Source organism: Zootermopsis nevadensis, unplaced genomic scaffold, assembly GCF_977971745.1.
Source record: "Zootermopsis nevadensis isolate Lab colony 2312 unplaced genomic scaffold, Znev_1.0 Znev_ptg000016l, whole genome shotgun sequence".
In the NCBI taxonomy this organism is placed as follows: Eukaryota; Metazoa; Arthropoda; class Insecta; order Blattodea; family Termopsidae; genus Zootermopsis; species Zootermopsis nevadensis.
The window spans coordinates 4029498-4048264 of record NW_028259148.1 but is presented as its reverse complement, the minus strand read 5'-3'; the positions used below and the strand labels follow the sequence as shown (position 1 = coordinate 4048264).

General features: G+C 39.6%; 2 protein-coding genes and 1 non-coding gene across 4 annotated transcripts in view; 1 reads left to right on the top strand and 2 right to left on the bottom strand.

Moving 5' to 3' along the window:
• Positions 1-18767, bottom strand: part of step (cytohesin steppke) — a 167125-nt gene that overhangs the window by 115103 nt on the left and 33255 nt on the right. The window lies entirely within an intron of this gene.
• On the bottom strand, positions 2057-2128 carry TRNAQ-CUG (transfer RNA glutamine (anticodon CUG)). Its single transcript has one exon. It is a non-coding gene; the product is annotated as a tRNA-Gln (tRNA).
• The window catches only part of LOC110839018 (monocarboxylate transporter 9-like), a 36969-nt gene continuing 31550 nt past the window's right edge, over positions 13349-18767 (top strand). For both annotated transcript variants that reach the window (XM_087349838.1, XM_087349836.1), the window contains exon 1: positions 13349-13794. The gene's annotated coding sequence lies outside the window, so the exon portion shown is untranslated. The remainder of the gene's footprint in view (positions 13795-18767) is intronic.

Genomic DNA, 18767 nt, shown 5'->3' with positions numbered 1-18767 from the left:
TGTACACATTTTGCATGGTACAGTTAATATGCAACCCGCCCGATATTTGCCAGTTATAAGAACGTATTAAGTTCTTAACTAAATTCAAGGAACATTTAAATAAAATTTTTATTCTCAATTATCTTTCCAAAAACGTATTTCGGTCCGTTTATTTACCAGAGACTTACGCGCTCTCATGACAAGAAAACCAATGATCTTTGTTGAGACATATTCCATATTACAAAACTTATTTAAAACAATTTAATTTATTTCAGGACGATTTCAGTAGCTCAGACTTTATAACATGGAATGAGGATAGTAAATTAAGTGGTAGTGGCCAAATCTGAAGCACTATCCCGGCATTCCCGTAGGGACTCAAGGAAACTGTCAGGATAAGCCTCTCCGGGCAGAGATTTTAACCCGAAACCTCGCGAATAAGAATCTGGAGTACAAACCACTTTAAGACAATGTTCAGATTTATAAAGTGATAGTGGAACCACGGTTCCGGAGAATTAGACGTAAATACGTCTATACGGAAAGGAAGTTTATATATTGGCTTTATTCTAAATATTTCCTTTATACATGCTTTACAATTGAGTAAAGTTTGATTAAGACTTTGCTTAATCAACTTGAATTAGTTACGCTTAAGATGGGTCTGTGGTAGCTGAATGTTATTTTTTTTTAGTGTTCTGTCTGACGACAGGTCCATATGAACAGGATCCTTCCATCCTTTTCTCGGACTGGGACCTGTTCATATACGTTCTTGGCAGATGATCCAGAAGTGGTTTGCCATTGCCTTCTTCTGTGTGTGAATGGAGTAATTGTTGGGATGCCACGGAGAAACCGGGGAAGCCCCCGGAGGAAAACTCCGTGTTGCCTAGACCACGGCCTTGCCCAACACAAGTTATAAATTCGGGCACCGCCGGGAATCGAACCCAAGACCCCAGGATTACAAGGCCAGCGTTCTGACCGCTAATGTAATGAAGTGTAATGTAAGGTAAGGTAATGTAATGTTTTATAGGTAACAACAATACCGAGTAAACAGATGACGTTTTCTAGGTAACATAACAATGCAGTTACACTTTTTCGTAACACATTTTTGCCGAATGACACTGACCCTAAAATATAGACGTATTTACGTCAAAAAATGGAAATGTGTCACTGTGGCCATGCTCAAAGCCACGACAGCGTTTGCAGACAGTGGAAGTCAACATCCACGCATTCTAAAGCACGGAACAGAAGTAGGCGTATGACCGCGTTCCGCTCCAATTCCTTCGCACTAGATGAACATAGAGAGAGAGCTCGTTGTTCCCTCTGAATGGGACTCTGAGTCATTGACAACGTGTTGACGAAGAGAGAAAAATACGCTACCGTTACAATTCGAACTTCAGTCGTTCACTCCACAGCCAACCATTTCACACTTTGTATAAGTTTACAGACATTTCAGAGGTCCCTTCTGTCTCCATCATCAGTGCGATGTAGGTTGTGGATCTCGTCAAAACACGTTACTTAAGATTTATTTCCTGGATATATAACAAAAAATATATGCTGATTCGAATTTAATTTTGTCAATCTCTTGACATTATTTTGTATAATTTGATGTTATCATGGCGGCAAGGACGACAGCCATGATGATGGAGGCAGCAAGTACCTCTGAAACGACGGTGAACTTCGACAACACTACACAGCGCTAAAACCCAAAATGGTTACTGTCTGCGTTACACAAAAGTGAACCACTGACGAACTAAAATCTAACGTGGACAACAGCGTCCTTACATGAAGCAGCGGGGATTATGAATTTAAAGATGCGAACGAGGAGTACTACTTTTACCGACTGAACAGCCGTGTCTGTACGATTTGAAACACGGCGCTACTTCACACGAGCATTCATGAATCTCGTGGCTTCTGCTGCCATCTACTGTTCCATTTATTATAACTCATATATTCTAGAGATACATTAAAAATACTGTACGTAAAACATGGCAACACTGATGCTTTAAAACTCTTTTCTGCAAAAGAAAGATCATAGAACATACTATCTTTTATCCGTACCAAATAAAAACTAAAATTTTACTACAGGTCCCACCGAGATTTGAACTCGGATCGCTGGATTCAGAGTCCAGAGTGCTAACCATTACACCATGGGACCACATCCCTTATTTCTTCGTTCTTTATGCTATTATTATCCTAGTTTCATCCCGCTCCGCCTATTACAAATAATGTTTCATGGCATATAAAAGTAAAAAAAGAAACTCCACATCAGCAAAACACCCTGAAAATTGCAACTAATATGAATGCCGAAACATCATTTTTAACACTCGACGCTGCTCAACCCCGAAAAACGAAGTTTTACGTTTGCATTGCCGCATTCCGTTATTATAATTATGAATGAAATTACTGTTTTAATTAATGCGAGAATAATAGTGTGGTGACGTAGCCCGTGGACCAGCAAGGCGTCTAATTCCTAGACGCCTATAAACCTCCGAGGCAACCACATCTGCGAGAAACTCACCGGAAAGCAATGAGGATGCTTCAAACAGTGAACGCCCACATTAAATGTCGTGACATTAGTAATAATTAAAATGTGCTTTACTTTTCTCAAACAAAGTAACGTCCACAGAAAATTCACGGAAATTCGTCCCGTCATTCTTGAGTGTTTTAATGCGTGACGATGGATATGACCGATGAAGCGGTCATGTTTACGTCAAGTTGTGTTAGGTTAGGTACGCGCATGCGCAGAGGATCATGGACAATTACGTCATCACCATTCACGTCACGAATTCAAGCAACCGTCACGTTCGTATTACCAACCGGAGAAGTTATAAATTATGTATCTGGAGCAGTCACTGTGAAGTATGGTATCTACCAGATTTTATTGAAAAAGGTAATTATTAAACGCGAAAAATGAACATAACACCTGAATGTTTGGTCAGTGATGCGCCTGTGCAGAGTAACATGTGTCATGACGTCATCATTCTACCTAACGATTTTAAGGGATCGTCGTAATATCGAGTGTACGGAATTTATGAATAGGAATATTGAATAATCACCTATATGTCACAACGTCCACGTTAAAATGTTATGCAAATCTTTGTATATATCGTATACTTAAAAAAAAAAGAGAGAAAACTGGGATATCTTTTCTTTTTATATTATTAATAAATTCGGTAACTAAATGCTTTTCTCTCATACTTTAGAACATCTGCACAAATCATTTAAAACGGAACCAGGTCAGGGTTCTCAATAAATCAGTCCACTAAAACTGATGCTGCACCGACCCAATTTCTCCGTTTATTGTTTTACAAAATTAGCTTCTATGCAACTGCCCACGCTTTCTGATCAAATCGTAAAAGGGTTTAACCCCAATGACGTGTACGCTCCATCTGTATACACTGGCACAGGTCGACACGTCTGTGACGTAATGGAATTTTACAGTTGGTAGAGTTCAGTGATCCTTTTTTATCAGTTTATAAAACACTACAGTAATACAGGGAGTGGCAAAACAATTATCACGGCACGACTTTCAAGTTTTGGGAGACTGGCTGTAGAAGCTGGTTATCTGGGGATGACCTTTCAAGGAAATACGTAGACAAATTATTTAAGAAGACGCAAATATAAGACAACCACGATGAGCGAATGTCACGACGCCATTAATATACAAAGGGCAAACGGAGAACGCTCGTGTGGGACAAATAATTAAGAAATCTGTCACAAAACCAACACAATAAACAAGAATTATTCGAAATAAAAGGCAATAATAGGATGATTCTTCAGATGAAGAAGGTAAACTAACATAGAATAAAAATAAAAGAATAAATATCATAGATCCTGAAGATGGAGGCAGTATATTCATCCGAAACGTTTGTATCCACTAATACGTGGCAAGTGTTTAGAATGACGCGTCGGGCCTGTTTCAAAGCACGACACACAGCATTTGCGAGGAGGAAATGATGCTCATAAAATTCTTCAATCGAAAAAAAAAAAGTCTCCGAACCAGTATTAGAGCCAGGAACCTCCCGAATGCAAAGGAGTACAGTACGTCCTCGTTTTTACGAAATTTCACTCTCACGAACTTTCATAATGAACCTTCCGCTTACTCGTCATTCGAAATCTTGCGACTGTTTGAGAAACTTGGACCCTCCAAATCAAAATCGCCACCAAAATGCCCTTCCAAGTACCCACCCTCCTATCTTACATTGATGGTGAGGACCCCGCAATCTCATTAACATCGTCTTTCTTTCAATCCCATGAAATCGATATCTCGTTTCCATAACTGAAATCGATATTTCAGAAAGGCCTCGACTACCTTACGGACGAGGTCTTGCCGAAAAATATATGGCGTCCAAAAATAAAAAAGGTAAGAATATACCCCAACACTTTCCATCACGACTAATTTCTGAACGAAAATATGTGCTGGCAATTATGAACACAAATACGACACATAATTAGATGTTATTGAGTCTGTTCGCCCTGAAAGCCTCAAAATATATACATCGGGTAATTAGACTAATACCAGGGCGGTTATCTCTATAACAAAATCTAATCAGTAATTAATTTTGGTAGCTGTAGGAAGGAAACGCCTTTATTGACAACCAAAAATAAGCACGACATCGAAATTAGGACACAGACACTTCCTACACACCATATTTATAATATGTATTTATTTATTTATTTAACAACGCTGCCTAGAGGTCGGACTATATAGCGTCGTATGATAGGATTATTAATTCAGGAGGCAATTGTAGGCTAATTTGAGGTACAATAGCATGTGTACGAAAAGCAGTATGACTCTTTTTTGACGTAAATACGTCTATATTTTAGGGTCAGTGTTATTCGGCAAAAATGTGTTACGAAAAATTATTACGAAATAGTGTTACGAAAAAGTGTTACGAAAAAGGGAAACGAAAAAGTGTAACTTCATTGTTATGTTACTTAGGAAACCTCATCTGTTTACTCAGCATTGTTGTTACCTAGGAAACAAAATATAAACTTCCTTTCCGTATAGACGTATTTACGTCAAATTCTCCGGAACCGTGGTTCCACTATCACTTTTTAACCCTTAAGAGCAGGAAAAATGAATGTGTTTGTAGTAACAAACCAACATAATTTTCTCGAGCTGGTTACAAGTGGTCTCGGGCCGGATACGACCGGCGACCGGGTCACTTTTACGACGCGTAAGTTGAGCCGGATGAAAGAATGATACGTGAAAGAAGAATCTGGAATAACGCGGTGCACCTGCATGTACGGCAAGCCGAACGAGGCACGTTCGTTTCAGTTTTGTAACAACCAGAGAATTTAACACGCGTATTGTAATAACAATCTGACGCTGCAAAAGACATATTTGCACATGTGACACAGCATTATTCCCGACAGACCTACAAAATAATCATCTCGCTATAACTGGAAACTGCTGGAGCAACGATCACGCTACGAAACAGAAGAAATCTTAATTCCTCATTCCTCTCAGTCAGTTTTCAGTACATCGTTTTATGGTCAAAACGAGTTCATTTCTGTTCAATAAAAAGTGATAGTGGAACCACGGTTCCGGAGAATCTGACGTAAATACGTCTATACGGAAAGGAAGTTTATATATTGGCTTTATTCTAAATATTTCCTTTATACATGCTTTACAATTGAGATAAGTTTGATTAAGACAGTGCTTATATTATTATTTAGTGTTCTGTCTGACGACAGGTCCATATGAACAGGATCCTTCCATCCTTTTCTCGGACTGGGACCTGTTCATATACGTTCTTGGCAGATGATCCAGAAGTGGTTTGCCATTGCCTTCTTCTGTGTGTGAATGGAGTAATTGTTGGGATGGCACGGAGGAAAACTCCGTGTTGCCTAGACCACGGCCTTGCCCAACACAAGTTATAAATTCGGGCACCGCCGGGAATCAAACCCGAGACCCCTGGATTACAAGGCCAGCGTTCTAACCGCTAGACCACCGTGGCTGTAGACATTGCTTATTTAATTTGAATTAGTTACGCTTAAGATGGGTCTGTGGTAGCTGAATGTAATGTAATGTAAAGTAAGGTAATGTAATGAAATGTAACGTTTCCTAGGTAACAACAATGCCGAGTAAACACGACGTTTCCTAGGTAACCAGGTTACACTTTTTTGTCGAATGACCCTTCCTTATAGACGTATTTACGTCAAAAGTCTGATGGCCAGTGCCTGAGCATTGCGGGTCCCAACTTTACGTTGGCTTGATCAATAGACATTCGGTAGGACTCCTTGGATGAGGGATCGGCCCGTCGCAAGGCCTCCACCCGTACACAGGACAACACAACACAGAAAAACGCGGACAAACATCCATGGCTTGAGTAGGATTCGAACCAAGCGGCACAAGGCCCACGCCTCAGACCGCGCGGACCCCCCGATGGCCAGACGGAATCTTTAAAAAAAAAACGTGCCACTGGCGGTGGAAAAGTCGGGAACCAGTAAACTTGAGGTTCTTTTCCCAAGCGAGTAGCAGAGAATGGCGACTACTCGTATGTACAGTGTTGCGAAATCGCAAGAAAGCGCCTGACGTATTCGGTGTCGGCCTTACGACCCTTACAGCTGTCTCTTTTAACATTCATACTTGAGTTTTACAATAGAAGTCGCTGGAAAACAAAGACTGACCATCCTTACGTCTATAAAATTCTTCATAAATCAATAAATTCTCGGAAATTACAACACTCGCTACCGTAATAATAGTTAATAATAACAGTGAGGGCGAAACAACTGTGAAAATAATTCGCGGAAATCATAAACAACTTTACTTGTCATAAATGCAAAGTTTCCTTTCGACGTTTTTGTCATCTGATTGGATAAATAAAGACATCATATGGAAGAGATGCCCGGAAACACCAACTCGGTGGTCTAGCGGTTAGAACGCTGGAGTTGTAATCCTGGGGTCTCGGGTTCGATTCCCGGCGGTGCCCGAATTTATAACTTGTGTTGGGCAAGGCCGTGGTCTAGGCAACACGGAGTTTTCCTCCGTGGCATCCCAACAATTACTCCATTCACACACAGAAGAAGGCAATGGCAAACCACTTCTGGATCATCTGCCAAGAACGTATATGAACAGGTCCCAGTCCGAGAAAAGGATGGAAGGATCCTGTTCATATGGACCTGTCGCCAGACAGAACACTAAATAAATAAATAAGATGGGAAGATAGTATTAATATGCATTTCAAGGGACGAAGAAGTAACAATTTTACAAAGCACATGAAATTATAGCATATCAATATTGTAATCCCAGAACAAAGAATACATTCTTTCATACACACACAACTTAGGTTAGGTTGGGTTTTCTTTTTTAACCTATTTATTTCTTGTGCACCTACAAATCTGAGGGAGGGGCCTGCACCACTAGAAAGATGTTTAAGCAAGTAACAGCTGTTTATAAAAAAATATTTAAAAAATAGTGTCTCAGAATAAAGAATTACTTATCGCCAAGTTGAACATGACTGTTTTCTGTGATGTAGCTCGGTTTCGTCAGACAGACAAATGACCGACGTTTCACTAATGGAAGCAGTAAGTTCTGAAACGTCCGTCTATATATATTTCAGACTACTCTGGGCTAAATCGCAGAAGCTCTCCACATTCGTCACCGCAGAAACCTTTAATCTGTTACCAGGTTTAAGAAATAGTCTCCGTTTCATACGCAGCTGTTCAATATTTCCAGTTGTGTTTCCCTCAATCCGTTCAATATGACGGCCGAATTAAGCCGAAGCTGCGCGCTAGTGGTTTGGTTGACTACACCAGCCCCAGCACTTCGTCCGCTGGCTCGGTCGCAGCGGCGGCTAAACCAGACTGAACCAGTGTGTACTGCCTGCATCCCGCTGTCGACCGGCCAAGCGTTTCGTCTTAAAATTGAACGTACGGAACATCAATACCCAGCGCAAGTCTGCCCAGCACGCTTGCCTGCGAGTCACTGCATGTTGTCATTTCTAATTGACATCGAAAGGTAAAAGCTACAGATCGGAACCAGGATTCTTCAAGCCCGAACTAAACCCAACGACTCAATAAAATCTTCTTGAGTCAGTTGCGGACTTCTGTATTCGCCGTGAAAGCTGCAAGTCAATTGATAATTAATTATTTATTTTAACGTGATAACTCAACAGTTACAGGAGCCAATTACAGAGTCAGAACAACACAAAACAAGTAAAAGAAATTAGTCTTAAAGAAATATGGTTATGGACTGCAACCACGTAGGTTAGGCGTAAGCTCTGTGGTGGGCTCTTTAGAACACAGTAAAAAAAAACCTTGTGGTTCCTTAAAAGATTGTGCCCACGCGCGCGTTTGTGTGGGGTTCTTGACCAGCTAATCTGCTATCAGCTTAATTATGATAAATCTGTAATAAAATTACTGCGTAACTGTAAATGGCATTTTGTTCAGGTCTTAAAACAGATTGCTATCACAGCTCAAGTAATAATAAATGTAGATATATACACATACAGAAGTCCCCTAAAAAAATTGTCAGTGGAACCACGGTTCTGGAGAATCTGACGTAAATACGTCTATACGGAAAGGAAGTTTATATATTGGCTTTATTATAAATATTTCCTTTAGACATACTTCACAATTGAGTAAAGTTTGACAATGCCGAGTAAACAGATGACGTTTCCTAGGTAACATAACAATGCACGCAAGCTGACCATTGTTGTCGATCCATATTTACACATTGTTGATATGGATCTTACATGTTTCCCTAGGTAACAACAATGCCGAGTAAACACGACGTTCCATAGGTAACCATTGTTGTCGATTTGTTGATACGGATCTTACACACTTTCGTTTCACGTTTTCGATACACATTTTTCGTTCCACGTTTTCGTTACACATTTTTCGTTCCACGTTTTCGTTACACATTTTTCGTTCCACGTTTTCGTTACACATTTTCGTTCCACGTTTTCCTTTCACTTTTTTGCCGAATGACCCTTCCGTATAGACGTATTTACGTCAAAAATATTTATACGCGTTATAATACGGAATATTAACCTAGTTATCGATTTCCGTTTGCTGTGGAACCAAGTGTGGTCTACACTAAACTGTCTACACTAGACTCTCTACTTCATCAAGTGCCAATTCTGCCGTGTAAATCGGTTTAGTTTAAAAATATCTTTATTTCATTCACTGAATGCGTGTATACATATTTTTGGGACTCCTGTATTCTTTTCCGTGTCTGCTTCTAGAGGAATAACCTCGTGAGTCTACACATAAATTAACCCGAAGAACAATATAAGCCGCCATGATTAAAATATAAAAAAAATGTACACAACATTTCAACACGTGACTTCCATCTTTTGTAATTTTTATAAACTTGGCGTGTTCGAGTGATCTTCATCGACAATGAAGACGAAATTATATCGAACTTTGAGAGTCACACGCCAGCAAATAACTAAACACGTATCTTTAGCAGTTACGTGTATAAATTTTTGGTAATCCATTTAATGAAACACTTGTCCATTTGTGGCCTATAATGGCATCTATTGAGAACAAACGGAGTTAACACAACAACAAACAAAAGACTGTCGTGACATTATCATCGGTTTCTTTCCTTTGGAAATTTAACTAAATTCACTGATTGGCGTAATCAGTGGATCCATCCCTCCGAAATGTGTCGGTTACAACCGGATTGGCCCGACCTTCATTAAACTGGAAGGATAATTAAATGTGGAAACAAGGCCCTAATTCGAACAAATAACACCAGAGCATATTTGTTCAAGAACTTGCAGCTGGGTATCTCAAGCGTCTGAGATAAATTCAGCACGATATCTTGGGCTATTTAATTACGCAATTGGTATAATTTTATTGCATTTGCACACGAAACTAGACAAATATAAAAAATTCTATTCTTTTCTGAAAGTACAGATTTTGTTACTAATTTAATTAACGCTGGATTAGGCCTAAGCCAGCGAAACGTGTTCTCACAATAAGGCAATTACATAGGCTCAGAGTGTTTGAGAACGAATTCCTGATGATAATATATGGATCTGAGACGAAAAAAGCAACAGAAGGTTGATTAAATCGCAACATGAAAAGCTTAATAATTTTACTGCTCTGATCAAGGAGGACATTTCGTACATATTGGGGAAAATTACAAAACTACATACAAAATAATAGCTTCCATTTTAATCTTTATCGTCCAGGATGGGTAAGTATTCAAAAGCGAATGGCAGCAAACTATCTGAGAAATTTAATCTGCACGTAATTTCGTTGAGAATTAAATTCTAATTTGTAAGAGTTGAGGTTTTCACAGCGCCCTGATGACGGAGGCAGTATGACCTCCGAAACGTTTGTAAACATCGACCAGACTACACAGCGCAACAACCCAGAAGACAGAAATCTTCATCGCCCTGATGACGGAGGCAGTATGACCTCCGAAACGTTGGTAAACATCGACCAGACTACACAGCGCAACAACCCAGAAGACAGAAATCTTCATCGCCCTGATGACGGAGGCAGTATGACCTCCGAAACGTTGGTTAACATCAACCAGACTACACAGCGCAACAACCCAGAAGACAGAAATCTTCATACTCATCGTTCTGATGACGGAGGCAGTATGACCTCCGAAACGTTGGTAAACATCGACCAGACTACACAGCGCAACAACCCAGAAGACAGAAATCTTCATCGCCCTGATGACGGAGGCAGTATGACCTCCGAAACGTTGGTTAACATCAACCAGACTACACAGCGCAACAACCCAGAAGACAGAAATCTTCATCGCCCTGATGACGGAGGCAGTATGACCTCCGAAACGTTGGTTAACATCGACCAGACTACACAGTGCAACAACCCAGAAGACAGAAATCTTCAAATTCTAATTTCTTTCCGTTGTTTCCAAACTAATCTTAATTTATTTTTGGTTGAATTTGGACAACTCTACTCAATCAGTGGGGCAGTTTTACTTTTTCCTTTACGGATGACCAATGGCAGACATACCTTCTGGGACCATAATAGCATAAGTTAACGATAAGATACAGTAAGTTCCGTCATTTCGAAATCATTATGGTTCTTCTAATTAATTCAAATTTATAATTTTTATAATTTATTGGCCATCACGAACATGAAAAACCTCTGCTAAGCAACGTTCCATCCACTTCTAACAAGCACTAACATCACATTAGAACTTGTGTATTCTGCTTTAAATCAGACGAATTTCACGCGGCCCGCGGGCTGAGAACCTTCATGACGCCAGGGCCTGAGGTGGTAACATAGTTGCCTCAGATGTGGTATGCGTCTAGCCGAAGGAGACATGGAGGTTACTCTCCATCCTCCAGGTCAGCGAGGAAGACGACCTAGGTACAAGACAACTCGAGTCCTTAAACTTCCCCCTAGATTGAGTGCTAATTAATACTCGCTAACTAATATGGCGCTAAACAGAAGGCCTCCTTACACACCAACAATTTATTAACTCAATTACGATTCATTTATAATTTCTGTAATTGAAATGTTTCCAAACCTGTTCTCCGCGAACCTCTATAGCGGTTGGGATAAGAATCTTTTAATATTCTTTACGCAAGACAAGTGTTCATTTTGCATCAACTTCATCAGAAAAATTAGATTTCAAATAGGGGGAATGCACTAGTCCAGCAAGCAGTTAGCCGTCCGACCTCTAAAACTTGAGGAATATAAAAGAAATATTCGCTACGTAGCATAACAGCAGCATATTATTAATATTATTATTACTAAATATCTTATTACTGTAGTACGATTATTGGGGGGTGGGATTAATGACTGCATTTCTGCAAGATCTGACTCCTAGATCAAAATTCATCATGCTTGAAGTCACGTGAAAGGAATGAATTAGATTGAGGAAGGTGTCAGAAAAGAATGCTTGCGGATGAAGAAATCTGCATGAACAAAGGCTTAATATTACGCAGTGTTCATCAGACCAAGGAGAATGAGATTGGTGGTACATGTAACACGCGTGGAAGAGATGAGTAGACCATAAAAATTCCAGTCTGAAAACAAACTACACCCCTTGGGAGACTAAGAAAATATCAAAACGGATCTTTTTTAAAAAAAAAAATAGGGCGACAAAGTGTGGACTGGATTCATCTGGTTCAGGTAGGATTCCGCGGTGGGCTTTTTTAAACATAATAATAATGGACCTTGAAGGACCCTACCGGATGTCGATAGTATGGGGCGAGAGCACCAGCGCCAAAATACCTCTTCCTTCGAATGGCGTGGTATTTGTAAAGTAGATATTTTGTAGTGGAACATGGCTTACTGTTAGAGCAGAGGAAACTCATAACAAATTGTACAATAATTCTGTAGAATTACGGAATGCAGCGAAGATTTCTGACGATGGTACGTTTTTGTCTGTAAAATTGTTCTCTTGGAATTCGTCCTTCGTCTGAATTACAAAATAATAATTCAATTCAATTCAATTCATTTATTTAAGTGCTTGACAACAGCCAAATAAGGCCAACAACAGCCAAGCACTAAACCAGGGTACAGGATAAAATATAATAAATAATTCATTTAAAAATGATAAATACTTAATAAAAGTAAAACATTACAAATACAAGAACAAACAAACAAACAAACAAAACTAAATATATAAATGTACCATATTAATAATAATAATAATTCAATTCATTTATTGAATAATATTTCACAAGTGAATGGGCTAAATAAGATACCTAATTCAATTAATAATACTAAATAAAACATTAAACAATAAAAAACAGAAAAAACTTATAAAATTAAAACCACAAAATAAGATGCAGTCAGCACAGCAAGTAAATAAACAATAAAAACAATGATTATTGTTTAATAATAATACATGTAACACGTATTAAAAACAAAATGTATTTCGGAAATAGTTGCTGCACTATGTACCTCAGGGGCAAGGTTTGTCTCGGGTACATAGAAGTAAGTATCCTATAAAGTGGGGAATAGATTTAATAATAATAATATAATAATAAAGTACGTTTTCGAAGTTGGATCCTGCTTCCGTCTTCAAGTAAAAAAAAAATACGAGAGGACATAAACACTAACTCTTGGGCCCCCTGATTGAGCTAACTTCAGAAATGCTCTGAGAATAGTTTTACAGGACAGAATAAAATATAACTGGAAAAGGGGAAGGGGTAAAAGATTTATATCAATTATTGATTGATTTATTACAAATAAAATATTTCCGTACATGTGTGTATATTTATTTATATATGTACACATGTGAGTGAATGCTTTTTATAGATGTTTTGATCATAGTATCAACTGCAGGCATTCCATAATGGCAGGAGTTTATTTCTGTCAGGATAAAAACCTACGTAAGACAACGGTGTTACACACCAAACAAAAGTCAACAACGTGCGCATGCGTTGATTCAATATGCACTACCTATAAGGGAAAATGAAGCAATACGCGTGCAGTAGGGCGGCCGCATCGCAGTTCAGCTAAAACCGTCAATAACTTTCAGTTGCCAACTGAAGCCGCTGGCGTGCGCTAGTAGACGTTGTGTCGCGTTGTAAATTACACATTTCGAGGAATCTGACTTATCTCCGTAATATCCTGCACGTGCTTTTGGCTGTCATTTAGCTTTTCGTCAAGCTGCATTATATTCATATAAATGCTGTGTTGGAGAACTCTGGAATTAAAGGATTACATTATCGTTCACGAAAAATACAAGTAGCCTGAGCAACACAGTGTTCTTGACCTTGCGGTGGTGTTTGGCAACTAAAGACACTTAAGAGGCCTATTATATAAGGCTAAATCAGGGAAGATTCTCACTGTCTGTGACGAAGATAAACATGTTGTGACAGTTTCCACATCTGGATCTTCTCGTGGGATATAAAGCACACAAGCGTAAGTAAATCACAGCATTTTAGTCGTAGGTGTTGATAGCAGCACTTCACGTACATTTAATGGATTGTTGTACAGTGCACCAGACATGATACTAGAAATAATGAAAGTATTTTTTTTTAAACTACAGTGTGATGTGTCAGTATCCGAAGTGAAATAAATTTGTGTATCTGAAGAGGGCAATTTAATTTCTCGCACAGGATGACTGTTTTAAAGACGTTTCGAATCAGTTACCCAAGAAAGCTAAACAAGAGGCTCTTAATACAGTGTCGTATTTTTGTCAGAAATCATCATTCATTCAAATACGCACCAGAAACTGTCGCAACATTATTTTCTGATTTAATAATATCAGTATAGTAAATCCATCTTAAATGACGCTAGGTTAATGGTAATACCACTGGTACTTGTACACACCACACCATGAAGACGGATTGGGCGTGGAATAAAGGACAACTTCCTTTTCGACCTCGAATCTTGTAGGAGGGGAGTGGATAGCTTCATGTCCAGACCGCCTTATCTCCAGGCAACGATACACCGGTATTCATTGGATAGGAGACTGTCCCGTCTTGACGTGACAGTTAAGAGAAATATCTCTCCCTCCTGCCGGCAATCGAACACCCTGTAGCCTAGAAATGTTTAAACTCCCTTGTTCTTAACCGAAAAAATACGCAAACACGACAAAATGGCCGTCACAATAGTCACTAAATGTTAAATTGCAGCTGATGAATGTTAGGAAAAATTGCATAAATGAGCTCTATAATTTTTTACGCTTTACCCAATATCGTTAGGGCGATCGAGTCAAAGAGGATGGATGAGAGAATGCGAACAAAATTTTGGCTGGGAAGTCTGAAAGGAAGAGACAACTCGGAAGATCTAGGCGCAGATGGTAGGATCTTATCAATATTTATCTTGGTCGAATGGTGTTTGTGGGCGTGTATTGAATTCAGCTGGCACAGGATAGGGTCAAAGTGATAATTAACCTTTGGGTTCCATAAAAAGCAGGAAACTTCTTCATTAGCTGAACGTACAACAGCATGGTAAGGACAGTAGAAAGGGAGGAAGGAGATGAAAGTACGAATGGGAAAAAGTTATCTGGTAATTCGTAAGAAATCATTCCTCATTTAATTCCTTTGGGGGTTTTTCCGCTAGTTGCACAGCGCGTTCACTAATAAAACAGAACGGAACTGTCGCTTCTCAGCTCTGGGCTGGAACTGCATGACTCACCGCCAAGAGCTACAAGGTTTTCCTGGTACGAATATCGCTCTACAGAAACAATTCCTGCCGAAAGCCGGGAAGCGGCGATACCTGCGTTAAACTTTATCAATGACCACGCTGTAATTTACATTCCAGATTTTGATACATCTTTAGAGCGTTCTAACCTCCTCTATGCGCTGTTTACAGTAAATTCAGAAGTTAACTAATTTTATAAATACTTCACCGGATTCCTCCTCCTCCAAAATTATTCTTAATTTATTGTATATCTGTGTCACAGTTCGTCTTGTTGCTCAGACACCAAAAAACGTTGTGATAAATTAATTCGTAATTTGTTCTTAAGTTAAATATTTTAATTGGACATTGGAATGCTATTTCCGTATGAGTGATTGAAGTAACATCATGGAAGAATTGAATAAAAATTACTGTAAGGACATGTTGGGTGGGTTATTGGCCAGGATCAAGGAAGCTCATGGTGGTAATTGTGGAAGGTAAGGATTTCATTAACAGATGAGTGCTATAATGAATGACTGTTTACATTTGTCACTACGAGTCTGGTTAATGCCTTTAGTTACACCAATAATGTGATTATGTAACAGCAAACACGTGTAAAAACGTTTATTAACTCGCGTGTCGGACAGCCAGATTGTCCAATGACAACAGATTCTGATGAAATTTCATTCTGGGGATGCTTTACAAAAACTCATTCGCGTTATAAACCGGTTGACATCTTTATAGTTCGTTATCTTTATATATATAAATATTTGTAGCCAGTAACTTACAAATGATTATATATAATTAACATAAACAAAAAATAAAAACTTTGCTCGGGTTTATTTCGTTACAAACGTAATCGAAATATTGCTGAATAAAATTATAGAGATTAATACCATAACTCCATGTTTCACCGTGTGCGTACGCACTTCCGAGTACCAACACATGTTCTTGAAATTTCTCAAGGAACTTTTAATCATCCTGTATAAAGTCATATGGTAAGATATTTTTTCGTCCGCCCCCAACAAATCGCGGGGGCCAACTGCTGTGAACTTCAACGTGTGAATGCAGATAATTTACATAATCTTCTGTAATCAAGGTGGTTTACTGTCTACATGTTTAGGCTGTAGGTTTGTCGGCTCCGCTATCAGTCCGAATATCCGCGGACAGACCCGACTGTAGGAGCGTCCGATTGTATGGTATGGGAATCGATTAGTTGGACGATAAAAAAAATATCTCACTGTACATCACATGAGGCCCGCCGCTGAACATTTCTTTTGGAAAATATCAAAAATATGTGTGAAAATTTAAAGATGAAAGTTGAATTTAGAGACGAATTAGGCGGCTTATTGGTTTAGTTTCTCAAAACAGTTTCCATTTGGTCTAGTTACGTGCGTGTAACCAGAATTCGTTAAGTTGGGAATCGGCAATAGAGAAGACTATTCAGATCATAAACACACAAACAAATGATACGAAACACTTTTTTGCGTTAAAAACTGGGGGGAAAAACAGTAATGTCATGATACACTGGAGCTCACTATCATTATAAGACTGTAGGAAACAGTGTAAAAAAATTAAAATAATGTACAAAAAATTATTTATTATTATTTAGTGTTCTGTCTGACGACAGGTCCATATGAACAGGATCCTTCCATCCTTTTCTCGGACTGGGACCTGTTCATATACGTTCTTGGCAGATGATCCAGAAGTGGTTTGCCATTGCCTTCTTCTGTGTGTGAATGGAGTAATTGTTGGGATGCCACGGAGGAAAACTCCGTGTTGCCTAGACCACGGCCTTGCCCAACACAAGTTATAAATTCGGACACCGCCGGGAATCGAACCCGAGACCCCAAGATTACAAGGCCAGCGTTCTAACCGCTAGACCACCTCATATTATTATTATTTAGTGTTCTGTCTGACGACAGGTCCATATGAACAGGATCCTTCCATCCTTTTCTCGGACTGGGACCTGTTCATATACGTTCTTGGCAGATGATCCAGAAGTGGTTTGCCATTGCCTTCTTCTGTGTGTGAATGGAGTAATTGTTGGGATGCCACGGAGGAAAACTCCGTGTTGCCTAGACCACGGCCTTGCCCAACACAAGTTACAAATTCTGGCACCGCCGGGAATCGAACCCGAGACCCCAGGATTACAAGGCCAGCGTTCTAACCGCTAGACCACCGTAGCTTTAGAAAATTATAACAACGATTAACTTATAATTTGTGATGGTTTAAAGATGTAAGCATTTAAAAGTAACGCAGAGCAGCGTAAGAATGTTTCCGGTTATTCATGTTGCCATAGTTTCTCGCGTGGGAGGATGATGGAATTCTTATGTTTGTTCTCGGTCATCCAACGCGTTTATTTTTATCACAGTGATAACGAACTGTTACAGCAGACTCACCATGTCCTTTCTGGAGACTCAAAGAGTTAAGTTCGGAGCGGGGCAGCTTCACGGTAAATCACTGACAGTTTTGTAAGATTTCATGGCGGTTTGTGAGGTTCTCACGGCAGTGAATTTGAATATGTCTTCTGGGATGTTACGCTGTGTAGTCTGGCATAAGTATACCGACGTTTCAGAGGTGCTAGGTGCTCTGATTATGGAGGCAACATCTTCAATGAAGAACCCTGGCTCCAAAGCGCTAATTTGGGGTTTTCTTAAAAAAACAGCGAAGTTAGCAAACTTTCTAGATCCGGTTGGTCTGATTACTGAATGAAGTTTCGTTAAATTTGGCGGCTTAGTACAAACGTTATCAGCGAGACGGACAAAACTATTGGAATTCTAAGGCTTCTACTAGTGTAAAATTCTCGTACTACTTTATATTACATCTTTAAATTAGTTCGTTTAAACTGCTGCATATTTATGTGGGGGGAAATCAACAGACCAGACGATGTTTTCTTCGTAACAATATCACAAATTTGTTAATTAACCTAACTATATTATGGACCTTCTGCGAATGGACGGAAGTATCGTACGTATGTAATGGCGCCTGATACGTGAATAAATTTCCGTTTCGACACCGATACCAGAAACACAACTTAATTAAACCAAGATGGTTGTCTTCTGGGTAGACGTTCACCGACGTTTCAGAGGTCATTGCGAGTGCCCGGCCATCCGGGGTAGGGGGTGTGAGGGGTGCGATAGCGCATAAAGTCTCCCCTTCGACCTCTTACTGTGACGTAACTCAGTCTCGCATATATTTTGCGTCCAGTACACTTGACTGATGCGTCCAATGAGAAGACAATTAGTGAATAGTGAGCTGAGATGATGTTGAAATATCTGCCCCGAGACCTGCTGCCCTAGTGGAAGGAAGCGGCCGTGGCCTAACTTAAGGGTCTATCCCGGAATCTGACTCGAGGGAGTGAGGAATAGTACATGTCAGTCATTTTAGCCGGTCTCCAGGCCGAGATTTGAACCCGATACATCCAGAGCATGAGTGCTAACTCCTCCTTTGCGATGTTGGGTGATACCGTGGATTTACAAGGAAACTATCGAGAGGAATTTAATTTCCTCGGCGTCTAGAGAACTTTATAGAGCGTCCATATTACTTCTCGCTGTGCAGTGTTCTCACAATATAGGCGTTACGACGCCTGGCGCCGAAGTGACCTACAAAGGAAGCGACAACCCCATGGAGAGACGACGGATTCACGGCTATGCGGTGTTGCAGAAGTATGTTCCTATCGGGGAAATTGTTCACTACGCTACGCATCTCTTAGTCAATGATGAACAATGGGTAACCTTAACATTGAAAGTCTAATGATAGTTTATAGC